The following is a 19,291-nucleotide window of genomic DNA, read 5'->3' as shown; positions in this document are numbered from 1 at the left end:
AGACATTTTATATGCAGTGGCATTAATTCTGGATAATTAACTCACACTCCATTTCCCCTATCAAATAAAATCAGGAAAAATCAATGCACTGCTTATTTCTTAGCTGAATCCAGAGTCTATATGGTAAAAAATGTCCAGGCTAAATGATTATTTACAACAGAGGTCTTCAGATTCCTCAGATTCTTTTGTGCAGTATGTAACCTTTCAGATCTGCTTAAATTGCTGCCTACAAATAAACTACCAGCAACTTATCATCTAGCCATTAAAATAACTTAATTGGATTGCTATTGGATATTTAATTGGCTTCTCAATGTTGGTACTGTATCTGCTCATAAAACTTTAGATAATATTGCCTTAATTCCTCTGAGTAAACTATCAGTTCCCTTACAACAATAGACAAAAATCTGCATTCCAGTTTTAACCTTCCCCTGGGTACAGATTAAAACATTCAGGTGGCAGATCTTTATTTTGCTATAAACCCTCCAAATACTTAGAAGTATGAAAAAGTTTCTGTTCAGGAGGGTGGAATGATTTGAGCTGAGTGATTTTTATATTCTTGGTTTATGAAAGGGAAATTATTCCCAGGAGCCTGGTACCACAAAGCAAGAGCCTGAGCACCCAGAGCTGCTCTGAACACAGAGCACAGTCGTGTGCCCACAGAGTGACTGAGGTGAGGAAATCACCGCCTGGAATTCATCTGCTCCCATTCCAGAGCCTTGTGTGGGATGATGCAAATCTAATCTAATAATATCAGGATCAAAGATGAGAGGAATAAAACTTCCAATTTTAGATGCTCTTTCTCTGCAGGTGTGAATGTATAATGGCTCTCCCCACTGTCAGGAATCCCGGGATTTTGTGCTCCATGGCAGCAGTTTCCACCATTCCCTTTGGGCACAACCTGCCCGGGGGGGTACAGCGGAACCACGGGGGGCCAGGACGCTCCTCTGCATCACCTGCTTTGCCAGACAGCTCCCAAGGGGGACCCTGATGGAGCTCAGCAAACTCTGGGAATGGAATAACATGAAGGAAAGAACCCACGGATCATTTACCCAAGTGCTGTCTCTTTGACATCCTCCTGCGCGTCCACGCCCCGGGATTCATCCCGACATTCAGAGCATTTTAAGCCCAGGTTAAACAGAAAACCATTACTGGGTAGGGTAGAATTGCACTGTGGCTATTTTTGAATCCTGCTGTCTCAGACAAATGTAATGAATCAGTTGATGTCACCTCAATTACCACGTTAGCTCTAATCAACAGAATTGCTCTTCCCATCCACTCCTTGTATGGAACTCTCTGAATTAGATTTTCCAGTGGACAAACCCACCCTCTGGCAGACTGCAAGGGTCAGGATTTGACAGAATAAGGCTGGATGACTCTATTTTAATCGAATATCAGATCATTTTAATGGTACAGGAGGCATTTCACAGCAATTCATAGTGATGGTTCAGTGTTTAATTGGGAAGAAGTGTTTATGTGCAAAAGCTAGACCAAACACAGGGAGGGGATCATTAGACAGCTCCAGAAATACTGCCTGGAATTAAGGTAGATTCCAGTTGCAGCACAAATTTCCAAAGGTTTCTAGTTTTGTCATCTTAGCCTGACATTCCTTGCTGCACACCCCGAGAACCGGTGGGTGAGGATGAGCAGAATGCCTTGAGAAGGGTTCCTGAGTACACATGGACAGGGCAAAGGGAGCCTGGAGAGGGTTTGTTCCCTCCTCCTCCCTGGATCTAGGAACCCTTCCATATGCTGTGTTCTATTTATTATTTCTGCATTGCATCAGGAGGGAAATATTCACACTGAGCCACAGGGATTAAAGACTGAAGCTCTAGAGCAGTCGGATCACATCCGTCATATCCAGCTGTTTTCAATTCCAACACCTCACACCTGCTTTTATTTATTATTCCTGGGCTAGACAAGACAGGGCTCATTTTTCAGTCCTTACAAGCTTTCTTAGGAAAGACACAAATCAGCCTATTCCTTCCCCTTGTGCCTCTGCAAGAGAACATTAAAGCAAAGCCCTGACACGGCGAGGACCTGACCCACAGGAGCCACTCACACCCCAGGCTGGACAGCTCCCTGTCCTCTCCCATGGGGACAACATCCCAGTGGAACAGGAACACCATCAGCCACAAAACTCTGTGTTAGCACAGCCCCTGAAGCCCCCTCACTCCCACAGATTTCAGCTGCCTTGTCTTCACTTGCACTGGAAATGGAGAGGTTTGGGTGCTGGTGAATCCTTCATGCAATACTTTAAGCAGCAGGTTCCCACTTTTGCTCACTTCCAGCTTCCATCCCAGGGAGCCTGTTTGCTGGCAACCCCTCTGAATTGCCTTCCTGTTCCCTGTCAGGAGATCACACTGCCCAGGCATTTCATTGTCCTTTATTATGGAGTCATTTTTCCAGAAAGGGACCCAGAAATTGTTCCTTTTCACTTCTCTCTCGTGCCACAGGCCAGTCCTACATTAGGAACTTTCTAATTAACTGCACTTAACTCACCAGACTTCCTTGTACTTCCTGCACAAACACTTCCCCGAGTGCTTCCTCTCCCACCCCTGGCACAGCAGGTTATTGTTTGATGGAGCAAACTTGCATCTTGTTTGCAATTCACTCACCTCGTCTTTTGCGTCAGCCAAGCACACAGAAAGCCTCCCCACACCAAATCAAAACAGGCCCTGAAGTTCATCAAACATTTGAAATTCTTGCATGAAATTTAGCACTGAAACACAAAGAGTTATCATCTGTAATAAAACACATCAGGAGATGCTGAACATGCTTTAAAAGGCAACTCTGCCACGTTGCTCTTTGAAAAATCAAGGATACTCCACAAGAAGAACAACTGTCAGTCTGAATTCAAACCCAGAGGGATTCACTGAAATTTGGACAGCATGGAACAGAACATACCTATGGCTGCCACAATCCCCATGTGCTGTACAGCTCCCCAGTTTGGGGAGCAGTAATGCCACTCCCCAGACAGACACCGAGGCAATTGCCCACGATACAATGTTAAAAAAAAAAAATAGCTTGTACGTTTTGCAGTAGCATCAAGTCTCTATTCAAGTGTAAAAAAATTAATTGACTCCATCTGTATTGGCCTAATGACTGATTAAATGACTAATCACGGAAGTCTTAATTAAAATCATTTTTCTGTACAGAAGAGGATGGAGGGAGGAAGGCAATCATTAATGTGTTCTAATGCATGTCACATTCCATTTGTGCCTGTTCCTAACAGCCAGCAGATGAGTAATCACTCACAAGGTCATCCTGCAAACTTTCTGCTCACATCCCACTGATGGCAGCGGGCTCGGCTGGGCTCTGCTCCTTCCCAAGCACAGGGCAGGTAACTAATGTTGCTCAGCACAAATGACACAGGGAGCTGACATTTCCTCTCCCAGCCCAGATCCACACACCACTTCCATGTTCCTCGTGGACTGACAGGGATCTCCCTCACACTGAAATTCCACAATATGCCAGGAATTTTTCCTGCATGAATAAAATGACCAGGCAACTAAAAGAATCCTTTTCAAGTAAAGCAGGAGGGCCGTGGGACACTTATTTTAAGTTTTATTTGCCAGCCACCTGACGACCCTGATGCATAGTGACCTCTGCTATGGAAAAACAACAAGAGCTGCTTCCACCTCAACAGCTGAGAGGGAGCTATTTAAAACAATGTATTAAAATGTCTAACGGAATAAAGAAGTGTGTCTTGAGGTTAGAGGAACCAGCTTTCCACTGGCATGTAACTCATCCACAGCACCTCCACTTTGTGATGAAACATTGCACATGAAATATTAAAGTCCAGAGTACAAAGTGTAACACAAAATGTTTTGTTTGCTGCCTGCTGTCCTGAAATTGTAGAAATCTTTATTTGCAGCCACAGCAGGTCTGTGTGGCATTGGCTGCAACAGCTCTGCATATCCCAGGTGACAACACACTATCATGTATAAAACAAGGCTTTTTATAAAGCTAAAATCAAATGCTTTGATGGGGAAAAAGAAGATGGTACAGCCCTGTCATATATCAACAAATGTCCAATTCTACAACTTTCCTGTCCTTCAAATTCCTGAATTCAAATCTGCAGCACTGGTGTGAGCTGCAGTTCACAACTGAGGGCCAAGTAAGTTCCAGTCCTTCTAAAACAATGGAACCAACTTTTAGTACTAAGACCCTTCAACTACTGCTTTTCCTAACCAGAAGCATTCCCAGCAACAGTCCTGGTAAGGAAGATCTCTGCAGTGACACTGAAAATTCACATCCTCCTGTGTTATCCTGCTTTAACAAGTACCCAGCTGACTGAAAATAGGGCTCAGAATATGGAGGGACAAAAGGGACAAAAAAGATGGAAAGAATCTTAAGACATTACATGACTCTGTAATGTCCATTTTCCCCTTTTGGCCTCATTAAGTACTACCCTGGCTAAACCAGTCAAAGTCACAGAAAAATAAATCTACATCAACCAGCTTCATCCAGATTTCAGTTAAATACAAATTTCAACTATTCTGAATTAATCATAACACAATCTTGACCCTACTTACCACATAACAGAAGAAAACAAAAATATGTGACAACAAATCTCTGCTTGCAGTAACTGTCAGTGTCACATATGAAAGAAGTTCATTTTACTAATAAAGGAAATGGAATTGAGTGATAGATTTAAAATTAAATTCAGCTATTCTATAAATGTCACTCAGAGTTTTAAGGTGGCTCTCAAGGCTTAAAACCAGCACTGAGCCTCAAATGTGCCACTCTCTGGGCTTCTGGGGAATTAATGGAGCTCAGTTTTATCTTCATCTGAAGACACATACGCTTAAAACAACCACAAAATCCATCACCACGGCACCAGAACACGCCAAAATAAACAGCATACAGATGGCACAGGAAATCTTTCAAAACCTGAAGATATTTTAATGGAATAATTCAACACAATCTGCACTACTCTGCTAATGCAAATGAAAACTTGCACAACTACCTAAATTACAGGGTGGTGTGCCATTCTTAATCTTCTCAGAAATGTAGGAGTTCCTGTTTCAATCATTTCTATTGTTTGAAATACACACTGTGATAATGGAGCCACTGCGGGCAGGGGCTGATTGGGGGTGAAGCTAATTAATAACTCGGTGTGTGCCCTGCTGTGGGTTGGATGGGATCAGCAGAGGTGAGATCCACGGTGAGACACCTGCCAGTGACCTGTCTGAGACTCAGCACTGGGCTTTTCCTGCACACGGTGAGCATTGCTGCTATTCCTGGTCTTTAATTGGAGAAAATACGTAAAAGTCAAGTACTCCTAGAGCCTCTTGGGTACCTGAACCCTCCTCAGCACACAAGGACATATCCTTCACATCACAGGATGGATGGAAGTCCATCTAAGAATTAGGATCTTGATGAAAAACGGACTTTGGACTTCTTTGTGTTTCAAGCACTAAAACAAGCACTAAAATGTCTTATGCCCAAAGACAGACCACACAAGATGGTGTCTTATATGAAGGCATCTTCAGCTATTCTAGATCCATAAATCTGGGAATTTGCAACTCCTTAGGCCACTTAATAGGATAAGCAAACCAGGTTCATGCTGAGGGATTGGAATGCAGGCACGTGAGGCCATTCGAGTTAAAAAAAACCCATTCTACACTGGATTGCCTGGTCACACTGCAAGAGTGAGGGACACACTTGCTGCATGTGGTAAATGGAGCTTCTTTTGATGTGCTTTAAATAGTTCATAAATCACAGACTGGTTTGGGCTGGAAGGGATCTTAAAGACCATCCAGTTCCACCCCCTTGCCATGGGCAGGGACACCTCCCATTAGCCCGGGTTCCACACCTCTGATTTCTGTGGTCAGCCAGTGCACATTGTCCTGTCTGCTGTGGCCTGAACATGACTTCTCATGGTGGTTAAAGGTGAGAAAACACCTTGTCTGCTCCAGAGAAACTACTGCACCTCAGTGGGGCAGGGGCATGGGATCACAGTGTCTGCTCACGGCAGCGAGTCCCACCCTCACGGTTTGGTGCTTTGCTGAACCAGTGACAAAGGTGACAATCAGTCACCAGGGCAGACCTGCCCAAGGCAGCATTTTAAGAGCTTGTAACTACTGCACAGCAAAGAAATTAAAGCAAACACTGAACAAGTTTCCAGTAATAACAGGCTGTAGTAAAAGTCACGTTCATCACAACCCAAATAATGGGAACACCTTTCTCTGAACTGCTGCATCTCCCACCCGTGCCAGAGGATCTCCACCTCCCTGCTCACTGTGTCAGCTGAGAAATGCAAATGAGCCCTGCCCTACTCCTCTGTTTGTTTTGTACAGTGAGCACAATTTCTGCCTGAGTCCAACTGTATTTCCATCCTCTTTGTGCCACACAAACCTCATTTACCAGTCATTCTTCTCCCCGTGAAGAGATCCATAATGAGGAGTCTTTCTGCCATTGCCCTGCTCCTCTGAGTCAGGAGTTTTTATTTCCCCCCAGTCCTTGCTGCTGTGGCTGCAGTTTCATTGCCTGCCATCTCCCACCACAGCCCTGCTGGGAGCACATCTGGGGCTGGGGCAGGGAAGGAGCCAGGATTGCTCTCGGAGCTGTTCATCGATTAAACAGTTACTGAAAACCAGAGGCTTTATTTACTGTGCTCTCAGATGGCACTCATAAAAAGGAAGGTTTATTCACTCCACTTGAAATGACAGTTTACTCTTGTTAGTTTATCCAGTTAGTTAATTCTTGCCTATCAAACAGAAAAAATGTAACACTGGTGTTGTTTTCAAACAGTGAAAGCACATCAGTGACGCACTGAAAATCTACAGCTGGGGGTAACTTCTCATCCATTAACACCACAGAGGGTCAGAATATACTTTCAACACCTAATTCCACCCCAGACTTTCAGTAAACTCAGACTGGTGTTTTTTGGTGGTTTATTTTTGCAGAGAGCAAAGATTTTCTGTGCTTGCATAAACAATAATTATTGCATTGCCATAGCTCAACCCACCATTTCAAAACTTGACTAACACAGTAAGCAGAGAAGTTTTTCCTCTCTAGGTAATTATTTTCTTTTTAACTGTATGCATCCTATGAAATGCAATTATGGAGGTTTGTTTAAACACACCAGTTTCCAAGTGGCAACTTTGGATGTAATGGCAAGGTTAGGTGTAGTCATCAGAGCAGACTGCAAAACTTGGCTGGAAAAGTTTTCCTACCCGAAAAACCAGGCAAAGTAGATTTGATGGCAATAATAAAAGTGTAGTGAGCCCCCCCACCTACGTCATTAGGAAGATCTAATAACACAAAAAAAGCACTTCAAAAAGCTATCCAACCACCAAAACCCCAACACCAACCACTCTCCAAAGTTAAGGGCTGAAAACCGTTCTTGCAAGCACAAGCCAAGGCTATGAGGGAATAAAAGGTGTATTGGCATAAAATGTGATAAAAGAGGGGTCAGGGAACCAAAAAGCAGGGCCCTTGTCCAGGAGGGGGGGATTGCAGGGCTCAAACCTGCCCTGGGCAGGAGCAGCCCCCAGCTGAGCAGCACAGTCCTGGTTCACACGTACCTGCTGCCTTCCCTCCTCCCCTGCGAGACTGTCATCCTCAGCTTTCTCAGCAGATCTCCTGCCACTTGGCTTTTTGCCTCCTTTCTGCAGGGGAAAAAAAAAAAAGAAGTATTTCTGTAGTGCTTCGGGAAAGTGCCAAAACTGGTGTAATTTATGATGTGCTAGTGTTTTCCTTTGCATTTGTAACTTAAGAACAAATGCAAAATCATCAGCACTTGACTATGCTGGGGTTTGATTTACATATATTAAGATTCTCTCGTGATTTCCTATTATTTATTTCTGTAAGCAAAATTAGATCCTGGTCACTAAAACTATCAGCATCCCCTGCAGTGAAAAGACAAAAGCCAGAATGTACAACTCAACAGTCAAAAGAATTTGAAACCAGAAGCTGGAACAAATTGTCTGATCTGAAACTCTCATCTGCTCTTCCCTTTTGGAACATTCTCACTGGGAGTGAAGCAAACAGTTATCTATAAATAGTAAATAGTTATCTGTACCTGAACTTTGGGAATGGGCACATCCTACTTTCTCAGTTCAAACAATAGGATCTAGGCTTTTCCCCAGAATTTTCCCAATACAGCTTCAGTTTGTAGAACAGGTTATTTCCAGGAATTAGATGCCTACACTATTGTTTTCCTCATTTTAATGTATTGTATCCATGCAAATATGGAATTTTACATTAAGGCTGAAGAGTGAAAAGAAGGGTTGTGTTCCCCCTGCAGTTCTTTATCCCACCTAGGAGACCTTAAATAAGGACTTTCCAGCTGGGAATGCTGCAGTTCTCTCCACAGGGCTGTAACTTTATCATTATAAGGTGTGATAAAAGTTAAGTCTTTGCCTCTGCAAGGACATTAAATAACATCTTTCTCTCCATTAGCTTTTGCTGTAGTAGCAGTATTTATTCTCTGGGCAATGAGTGAGAACCACACTCCTTCCAGGATAACTCCAGGCTCTTAATGCACCAACAGTTTCAGAAAGGTTCCTGTGTCACTAAATTTAATGTGGGTTTAATATTATTATATTGTTAATTGATAGCTCTTGTGCCACACACAGTTTCAAAGGAAATGTTTAAGAGCCTCTTAAACATCAGTGAAGTCCTACGTTTGGATAATCCATTTACTGAAAGAATTCTTCATGCCAATCTTCAGCTGAAATAATCTCACAATAAGCAGCTGTTCAAAGAGAGGTGTTTAAAATCAATGGTTTCAAGGTGCCTGACAGGATTTCACATCAGCCATCTCAAATTTACGCACCTACAGTGGTATTTCTGTGCTCCCACATTACTGGTAACGTGGTACAGGAAGGTTTAGGCAGCAAATGGCACAGCCTTGTGCCAGGCATTAAAATAAATTCCAGTTTCACAGGCTTTCAAGCGAAGCTAAAGCATCTAAATCAGAGAATCACTCCTTAAGTCCCCCCTTCATGTTAATTTTAATTACAACAATTACTGCTGCCGGCAAGACAAAGCTCCTGTGCCCCCTCTGAGGGCTGAGTGCCAGCACAACGACTCCTTCCATAACCACCCTTCAGGAGAGGGCAGCTTGACCTCTCTGGGAGCGAAATATCAATTAATTATCTTTTTACAGCCGATTCAATTACAGCACACGAGTCACTTGTGCAGGACATCAGGCCCGGAGCTGGGGGTGGGAGGGGGAAGGAAGGAGAAAGCCCTGGCAGGGAAGAGCCCTCAGAAGGGCTGGGGGGCTGTGACCCCACAGAGGCAGGGAAATCTTTGTTCACATCCCACAGAGAGTTATTCTCTGGCTGTAGCAGGGGAAATGCTGCAAGATCATCCTCGTTTAACTGAAGTTTTTTAAAAATACAGGGTTATTGGTCCTAAGGGGTGATAGCCATTTCATTTAAAGGTGACCAGACACACTGCATTAGTTTTTAATGCTGGAGTCAATTCACCAAAGAGATTTGTTCATTAAGGAGGGGGGGGAAGGAGATAAAAGATGATCTATTCAGCAGAAAACAAAATATATTTAACTTTTGTTAAATAAAGTACTATTAACTCAAGTTGCTGAGGACTATTTCACTACTGGACTGATGCCAAAGAAAATTATCAAGTGTGATACATCCCAATAATGCACTCAGCAGAACAGTGGTATAGAAGCAAACATGCTTTAAAATTTATGATCCCATTAGCATTGCTGCAGAGGCCAAATTCTGAGAGCACAAATAAACACATCAGGACATGCAAAAAGTGCAAGAGTGTGCATGCAAACACCCCCCAAACGTGACTCTATTTCATTTATAGCTTTGGCAAAGTGAAAAGGGGAGGTGGGTGCCAGGCCTTTCTTGCAGGCCACAAGGGACAGGACAAGAGGAAACAGCCTCGAGTTGGGCCGGGGGGAGTTTTAATACAATCCTTGGAAATTAAAATTGAATTCAACTGGTTTTGATTAAAAAAAAAAATTATCTTACAGTGAAGATTATAAGAATCTTCTATTTTTGACCCTTAATTTCCCTTTTTCCTCTGTATAGTAACTTCAGTTCACCAAAGATTTTTCTTGTGAGAATGACTCTCATCCATATTAAAGCATTCTGTGGAAACAAAGACTTCACTCAGGGGGAGGGTTCATCAAACCCACTAAAATTATAATCATTTAATAAATGTAATGACTGCTCTGTATTTAAAATATTTTCCCAGGCAGTACTTTAGCATATTGTGTATTCCAAACAAACTGCTGTTACATAATCATTAACTCTGCCCCACGTAGATCTTGCAAAGAGTGTAATGAAGATTCCAGCAAAGCGAAGGACGTTGGGTTTTCCTATGGATTGCAAACACACCCCTGTGCCCACTGAGATCCCAGGACAGTCTGGTTGGAGTTGCTGGAAGGACAAGCAGGGCTGTTGTCTCATCCTGAGGGCAGCAGGGCTGAAGGAAACGTGTCCAGTGTCACCCACAGGGTCTGGGCTCGGAGCACAAACCCTCCTTTTCCCTCCATTCCCACTGGGTTGGGATGTTCCACCAAACAACTTCCAGGGACTACCAGACAAGAATTCCCACAAACACCTAAACCCCGGGGGACTTCTCAAAACTGCACAGTAAGTCTTGAATCAGAATCTGCCCAGTGAGGAGTGATTTAAACAGTGAGTCTGGAAAACCCCCTGGGAAATGAGGGGAAGAATTCTCCCACCTCTTTTCTTTATTGCAGATATGATGTCAGGTTATCTTTGGTTACCAGATTTATGTTTTTAAGTGTTCTCCAGCGCAGTTTGAAGGGAATTGTCTGAGCCATCCCTGCTGCCCAGAGACAATTCCAGAGCTGCAGTTCCAGCACCTGCACTGCATTCACTGCACTGACATTCCCAAGGGGCCGGGGCAGATTCCCCACTGACAACAATTAGCATCAAAATGTTCCCCAGTGCAGAGCTGTGGGTGGGAATTACAAAAGGTTAACAGACTAAATATAAAAATCTTTTTGAATATAAAATCAATGCGCTTTGTTACCGAAATCTGGGTACTGTAATTTAACCAAAATAGGGATTAGAGTCCCTGGCAATCTTCCATGTGTGTGAGCTGGGCTTTTCTTTGAGCAAAATGCTAAACAGCCAGTCTGAAAGTCTGAAACAAAACAACCCAAAGACCCAAAAGAAAGCATTCTATACTTCTTTTTCTTTAAAATTTTCTTAAGCTCAGCACCAAAAGGAACCCCACACCTACCAGGGCTCACAGTGGTCCTGTTATATGGGCAGACTCAAACTCTCCAATTGTTTTATTGCATGATTCAGAGAGGGACATATTTAAAGAGGTCAAAATCAGCCAGGAGTTCCTGGACTCTGCTGAACTCTAATAATGTCACAAATTATGTGGCCACTATTGCAACCCAGGGCTGCCAGGGGCTGGCCAGAATTGCTGCTTTTTACCCACAGCTCTGTGGGGCTCCCAGTGTGTACCAGGTGTCTGAGGGGTGGGATCCCAGCTGGAGGAACTTGGGTGTTTTCCACTAAACAGCCCCAGCACATTTATCCACGTTCACACACACATCTGGGGCACTGACCCCTCAGCCACAGGATCATCATATTAAGGATTTCAGAAGAGCAGGTAGAAGAGAGAATAAACTCTCTGCACAGACAGAGGGTTAATCACTCACTGAGGTCTTTTCCAACCTCAACGACTCTGTGATTCCCTTTGCCCTCACCCAGCAGAACGTATGAAATGTCACATTAAAAGTAATCTGATTTTGCAGCAATTCTTTATTTATCACTGCCCGCAGGACAGAGGGGGCAGAGGCAAAACCTTTTTTTCAGCAGAATATTTGTCTGTAGTGGAAATTACTACCAAGTCTTCAAAGAAGACTCTGATGATCCTCAGGCTACTTCTAGTGATGATGTCAAGAGTTTTAGCACCAAGGGCTTCAGTGGAGACGCAGGAAACACGTCTGGGGAAGTGGCTTTGAAGTTGGCTCAGAGGGGCTGACACAAAATACAAAATAAATCATGTCAAGGCTTGATCAGGGAAACGCAGATGTCAAAGGTAAAACCCCTACACTTCAGCCATGAGCAGGTTCAGGTCCTCAACAACGAACCAAAGAAAAGTAAAAGCAGCAATTCTAACAGAAAAAAAGAGTGGTCCCCAATATGTTTGGAAAATCCAGTACTCAGGACTTTTCATTTTGTTTTTAAACATACTTATTTGCTGTTGCTTCCAGTTATGGACATGATCATCTAAGAACCCCCCCATCATTCCTGGCACCATGAAAACAATGTTCCTGCCTGTTCCCTGACAGCACAAACACGCACGGGACTGACCTGTGGCATTCTCCTTTAAGATGTTCTCCTCTTGGAAACACAAGTGGTGAGTCAGTTGTTATGGTAACTATTTTTCTTTTTTTTTTGACTAACATATGACAGCCTGTGTGTCATCTGATGCTGTTCCTGAATTCAATTACACATCCACTTTTGTCAAATAGTCTAAAAAGGGCTTCTTGGATGAAGGAATAGCGGGGAGAAAACAGGACATTTTCGCCCAGGCACACGGTTTTAATCCATTAAAACACTGATTATGTGATTAAATTTATGGGTCCAGTCAACTTTTTGTTAGCTCAGAGCTACGACACAATGATGTGAAGAGCAGCCCTTTTTTGTTCCCTTTTTTGTCAAACAAACTGCCTACAATTCCATGAGCTCCACTCTGGGAAATGCAGCCTGGTGTGCCTTGTGTCCTGCTCAGCCAGTCATTTTAAGGTGGGTCTGTCTGAGCTGTTGGTCCTTCTGCTTCAATGACCAACTAAAAGGAGCAGCTGCTGCATCCCCTGAGTGGGTTTGGTTCCCCACTCAGGTCCAGTGTTATCAGTTATAAACACTGATATTACAGCATACAACTGATGTTGGGATCCTCACAACTGTGAGAGGAGGGAATCCATTCCCTGGGAATGAACCCTCACAGAAGGACCTCAATGAGATGAATTTTTAGTGAAACTTGGTGGAGTCAGAGGGTGAAGGATGAAAAAGCACCAAATAGTGATCATTTGGAATTAGATGGTGGAACACTTAAGGCCAAGCACTTGGACCTAAAAACAGGAGGAGCCAAAACCTGAACTTTTTACAGCTCCAGCCTTCTGCACAGGGACCCAGGGAGGGTTTGAGTTGGCCTCATCCCCCAGCTCCGTGCGCTCCCAGCCCTGGTTTCAATTGAAAGCTTGTTCCTGAGTCCTGTAAATTCCCGTCAATTTAAGACCTGTTGGACAATAACGTTCCTCAGTCCAGAAATATGAAAAATATTTCAGCTGATGCAGCAGAAATGTGATGATACAGAGCAAATGGAAACCAGAGGCACTACAGAGATCTGGACCAGCAGCAGCATTATGTCACTGCTATCAGTGCCCAGGAATTGTTTTCTTTATTGCCCTGGGATATCTCGTAATAACATCAGGAACATGGAGGAGAACGTTCCCCACCAGGCACGCACTGCTTCCATCAGAGGGGCAAACTGAAACAGCCGAGGGGAAACTGCTGCTCTGAGCCCATCCAATCCTACTTTAGGCAGTCCTTAATACCTTTTCTAAAAGGTCTTGGAGAATAATTAATGCCTTAACAAAAAAAGTCCTAATATTTAAAGCGAACCACAGTTTCTACATTTTCTCTGCAATGTCATCTTTCCAAAAACACCAAAATGCCTCCTCCTGAAGTGCTCTTTTTCTGTTGCAACATATGGTGCCCCATCCAGAGAGTCACAAGATATTTTGCTTCTAATTGATTAAACTCATGAGTCACAGACAGGATTTGCACTGGGATTGGAAAAAGCACCCCCTTGTTTTTCCCTGATTTCCCACAGTCACACAGGTGGGACAGTCACCTCTGCAGCCCTGGCCACCAAAAGCTTCCTCAGGAGCATCAAATTTGGAACTTCACATCCAAGTCACCAACTCTTCTCATTTTATTACATGGCCAGGAGTATTCTGGGTTTTTTTCTTAAAGCTCTTCCTGCAGTTAGGGCATCAAGAGAACGTGTGTTATGGACACAGAGACTCTGTGAATTCCCGTGTTCCCAATCTCACAATAGGAGTGAACAGAAGCCAAACCCACCACCTTTAGAAGCTTCACAGAACAAGGCAAATCAGGTGTTTCTGGAGGGAAAATGGGGGTTTGACACTCAGCTTCTCCCTGCTCAGAGTGGCAGTGCTGGAACTTGTCACTCCAGCACCAAAGGACTTCCCAGGTCAAAGCAGCTGCTCAACCACCACCAACGACAAATCAGACAGAACATTAAATCAGGAAAAAAAGAAACATTTCTGCCCCCACCATCGGCTTGAATCCTTTGTAAAATGGGGAAATGGCTTTGTGTGGACATAAAAGCCTTTGTGCCTGAATATTCCCAATTTTCCCTGAAACCAGCACTCCCACAGTTTGAGATCCTGGAGCTGCCTTATTTCTGGGACCAGTCTCACATGTCAAAGTTGTTACTGGAAATTTGTGAAGTTCCAGCAGCATTTCTGAACATCAGTGAAGGGTATAAAGTCTGGGCTCCAGATTCAAATTTTAGTCCCTATTTCATTATTGGTTAAAGAATTAAGACTGTAGAAATTATTAACTTAAACTCTTTTGATCTTACTGCACACCACTATGCTTTGCTTGATGAAAATAACTGAAAAGAAACCCCAAGAGGGAAAAATTTCTCTTATAAAATAGAATAAATGTCCTAAAATTATTTTGTTTGTATTTTTAATGAGAAACTCAGCACTTTGCTAAAAAAAAAAAATCACTAAGAAGCTGCCTGTTTGTAATACAAAGGTTGTTTCTTACATCCCTGAGTTATTTTACTGCTGTGCAAAGATATTTTTTCCTTTCTCAGTTAACTAAAAAGCTGAGCAGCCAACTAATCCATTATCTTTACTCCCCATGCTGGCTGCTCCAAGCATCTCCTGCTCTACATTGGGTGTCAGATCCAGATCCTGGCTCTGTCTCCCTCTGGGAATGGCAAATCAGCCACTGCAAATCCAGAATTGCTAATGACAGAAACAGGAGATTTGGGTTCCCGGCTTCCAGATGCAACACATGTCAAAAGACAGATTATACACCCAGAGCCAGGCAGAGAAAGGAGTTCTGACAACTTTGTTTGTTTGTGCTGATAGGTTTGAAATCTTAGTTAAGTCCAAATATAAGGAAGAAATCACCATGACCCCATTAGGTGCTCAGTATATTGAGTTTACAGCTGGGAATCCAGCAGAAAACATACACGAAGCATCATATTGAAAACTACCTCTCCAACAACTTAAGTCAATTAGATTGTGTCAGACTGGAGATGGAGTTGACAAATGGGGGTTTAGAATTCATTTAAATTACTCCTTGTGTTTTCCAAGTCTTTTGAAATGCTGTACAAAGTTAAAGCAGTGACTTTCCTAATAAACAAAGAATCAAGTTTCACAGCTTCAAAGAAATATTTCACTGTAGGGTCTATTTCATCTGGTTCTGCACTTCAAATAATTATTGTGGAGTATTTACAATTCTGACATCAGCTATTATCCTTGACAAGGAAAAAAAGAACAATGTTGCTATAAAAATATAGAGAGAAACCAAATGCTGGGTGAGATTTTTGAAACAAGTTTCAGTGAGATTTAAAGGTTCTTGGCTTCTTAGAAGTACTAACACAGTCAGCAGCTTCCAGAGACTTCAATACTTCAGAAACCAATTATTAATTTAGGATTACAAATCAGTATTTAGAAGGATGATTTTTATGGTCCTAATTTTTGTAGACAGAACTTGCTGTACCCTCCCTGAATAGTCAGGAGCCACCAGATGGGGCAAGGGAGGGCAGTGAACAGCTTGCACTCTTTAAAGGTTGAATATTGTATTATAAAATTATATTTGACGATCACAAAAACTCCCCAGCATCTCAAAAAGGTATTTGCCACTGTTTTTAGGGAGTAACACTTGCACATTTGCTGTAATCTGTGAGGCCTGGTTTTGGGTTATTCTACACACACTCAAGGCAAGTAGAATGAAGTTGTCTCTGCCCCACTGCTCGAGCACAGCAGTTCAAAGCAGAGCTTTCTTCTGGCTCTTCCAAGGAACTCAGGGTTGGTTGCAGACCTGGATGGGATTGGGTGGTTTCTGATGCCAGCCCCGATTTCCACACCATGTTTATTCACAGATCACCAACAGAGCAACAAACAAACAGTATGTCCCAACTATCTCTGAATTACCTCTCACTGTTACTGTGGCACAACATCACAAACTCAGGTAAAGTTTCTGAGTATAAAACCTCATCTCTGCACTCCCAGCTCCTGTCCCTCCCCGCTCAGGGCTCAGGGGCTGAGGGATGGGGTTGTGGTGGGTCCAGGACATCCCCTCCCTGCTGCTGCTCCCTCCTCAGGTGTTCCCCTCTCCAGCAAAGCTCCTCCACAACCCACAGCTCCCGAGGGGAGAAGCTGCTCCCGCCTGGGCTTTCCATGGGCAGCAGTTCCCCCCGGGAACATCCCCTGCCCTGCTGTGGGGCCCTCCATGGGGTTGTTTCTTGCACTCCTTTCCCCCAGTCCTCACTCCTGGGCAGTGGCAAAGCAAACCTGTCTTCCCAGAGGGATGGGAAGAAGATAAATTCACTTCCTTTAATGAAGGCACTTCCTTCCCCAAAGCCAAGCTATCATTCTGCCTGCAATGCTTATCTAGATGTTTAAACTGAAGTCCTGTGAATAACCTCAAAAAGGCATTTTAAAAAGATTTAAAAAACAATTAAGTTTTTGCAATAAACAGGAATATCATGCTTTCTTAGTGCAGAATGTAAATGATTGCAATGCCAAGAAAAGGGAAAATTAAGTCTTCTAAATACCCAATGAACAGGAGAGGAACAAATTTCCTCTCTTCAAATATATCCTTATAGTAATCTGAAGAGAATACTCCCATGATTGTGTAGCGATTTCTTCAAGACCTATTCAATTCCTTATTGTTCAGCTCACAGTGCCAGAAAAAAGGGCCTGTTAAAGTTAACATCTGCTAACTAATCATGGAACAGACCATCCCCACATTCCAGAGGGTTTGAACATTGCTATGAATTTTGATTACTATCAACTTTGGCTGGATTAAAGAAGCACTTTACTGTGAAACTTCTGAAACCTACAAAAAGTTATTCCTTTACAGGAAATGCTTCTGAAACCAAACATTTTTATTCTGGGTTCAGAAAACGTGACCTAGAATCACAAGCATGTCTAGTATTAAAGGTAGAAATAAATCAATCAGGTGCATTATATTCCTCTGATTTTTGTTATTAAATATTTAATTTTGGGAGTGTTAACATCCCACAGTAGAGATTCTGAAGTGCAAATATTCTTTAGATGGGCTGTGCTGCTGCACAGATCTGTCCTTCTGAGTTCCATTCCATATGTTTTGCTGCCTGACACCAAGAGTACACGCACACATGCTGGATTTCAAGTTTTTTGGATCATTTCCTTTGAGGTGATACATTCATATCTGAGTGAGGCAATCCAAAAATGTACTTGTGAGCCCCTCTTGACCAGCTGTGCTCCGGTTGGAACCGCGTGTGCTGTGCCAACAGTCCCCTCACACAGGAGTCAATTGGATTAGACAAGCTCTCCCTGCAGCTGGGGAGTCCATGGCTCTGCAGTGGGGTGGGATTCATTCCTGCTCTGTGCTTACCAAACTAGAACCTGCTGAGCAATTCTTTACTGTGTGCAGTGACAGAATTTACACTGCGTGGGATGACTCTCATACACACACAGGCCATGCACACACACAGCCTGTTCTTTTCCTGTCCTTCCAACTTCTTAATTCCAAAATGCTTTCAGTTTAAAATTAAAAATCCACATTATTAAACCCAAAAAAACCCACTCTCTCATCACAGGAATAAAAATCCATTACAAGAAGACTGGACACCTCACTGCAGCTCTGCATTTCCTTTGAACGAGCAGCTCCCTCACTCCAGGAGAGGTCTCTGTCCCTCCTGCTCCAGAGAGGGAGCTGTTCTGGGAGAGCTGAGAACTCAGAGGATGCTGAACACTACAGTCAGATCATATTCATCACAAGAGGGACAACCAAGGCATTATGTCCAAGTCCTGTTAATAACTGGAGGGCACAATGAAGGTCTGAGCCAGCCTTTGAGCCCCAGCCCATCACAGGTGTCACCACAACAATTGGCCACGGCTCCCTGTCCATCCAGGACGTCATTTCCCCACTGCCCCTTTAAACAGAAACCCACATGGAACTGAAATTTCGACAACACCACAGCTAAATTATAAAGAAGGGATTATTTCAGCCAAATTTCAATAGCATAGTGGGTGGTCCTCAAGGCTTTTTATAAATACCCTTCCAACATTTTTGTGAAAAGTTGAATAGGAGACCACACAACAACCAAGGATTATGTGGCACTCCTCGAAAGGGGAAAGGGAGGAGAATCAAACATTTCTTGCCCAAGGTTTGTTACTGTGGGATACTATTATGTGAAGCCCTTCAGTTCATATAGAACATCGCATTAAATTACATGGCAAGAATGAATAACTGCTTTGTCACATACAGAATCACACATTATTTTGCTTTTAAAGGTTGTGAAAAGTGAAATAGTGTACCAAATTCAATTCAAAAAAGCCTTGGTTATTTAAATCCAGTCTGCATTTCACCCAAGGTATTCCCTTTGCAGAAAAGTTTAAAGACTCCTAAGGCAGCAGAGCCAAATACCAGGGAATCTTAGGAATGAGCCAATTAAAGTCTCCAGCAACATTAACCTTGCCCACGTAACTGCAGCCCAGTGTGATGTCATGAGGAAGGTGCAGTGTCTCCAGGGTCCCCTTTGCCACCCAACACGACCTTCAGGTGATTAGTTGACAGCCCCCATTCCACTGCCATGGACTGACACAGGGTCAGGCAGGGGAGGGCATGGCAGGAGCACAGGTTTCATTCCAGCTGGGAGGAGCAAGTGTAGGATTGCACATTGTGGTCCACAGCTCTGTTCCAAAGTATGTGTAAAAACCACCCTGCAGCACAGAGCTGGCACTGAACCTTAGTGTGGGTTGCTCCATATCACTGGGAGAGTTCAGAGTCACAACTGGCACAGAAATAATCAGACAGTGGGCAAAGTGCAGTCAAAAGTCCAGGTATGGGAAGTAAAACAACTCAGTAACAAACCTTGCTGGTTTTATGTGGTGCTAAATCCTGCTCAGCTGTCAGGCAACATTCTTCCAATAGTAGAGTGCATAAGGAACCAGAGAGGGGGAATGTTTCAAATCTGAAGTGGTCATTCTTCTACTAAGTTGGATATTTGGCTTTTTGTGTGGTAACAGCAGAGGTACCAAAAAAGTGCT

The 19,291-nt window shown here is 43.3% G+C and overlaps 1 long non-coding RNA gene across 1 annotated transcript in view; it reads right to left on the bottom strand.

Moving 5' to 3' along the window:
• Positions 1 to 19,291, bottom strand: part of LOC127470620 (uncharacterized) — an 87,996-nt gene that overhangs the window by 64,425 nt on the left and 4,280 nt on the right. The window contains exon 3 of the long non-coding RNA XR_007904346.1: positions 7,533 to 7,616. This is a non-coding gene — a long non-coding RNA (uncharacterized LOC127470620). The remainder of the gene's footprint in view (positions 1 to 7,532; positions 7,617 to 19,291) is intronic.

This window comes from Manacus candei, unplaced genomic scaffold (genome assembly GCF_025592945.1).
Source record: "Manacus candei isolate 608988 ecotype Guabito, Panama unplaced genomic scaffold, ASM2559294v1 h1tg000022l, whole genome shotgun sequence".
Taxonomy (NCBI): domain Eukaryota; kingdom Metazoa; phylum Chordata; class Aves; order Passeriformes; family Pipridae; genus Manacus; species Manacus candei.
The sequence above is the reverse complement of the archived record's forward strand: the minus strand, read 5'-3'. Positions and strand labels throughout refer to the sequence as shown.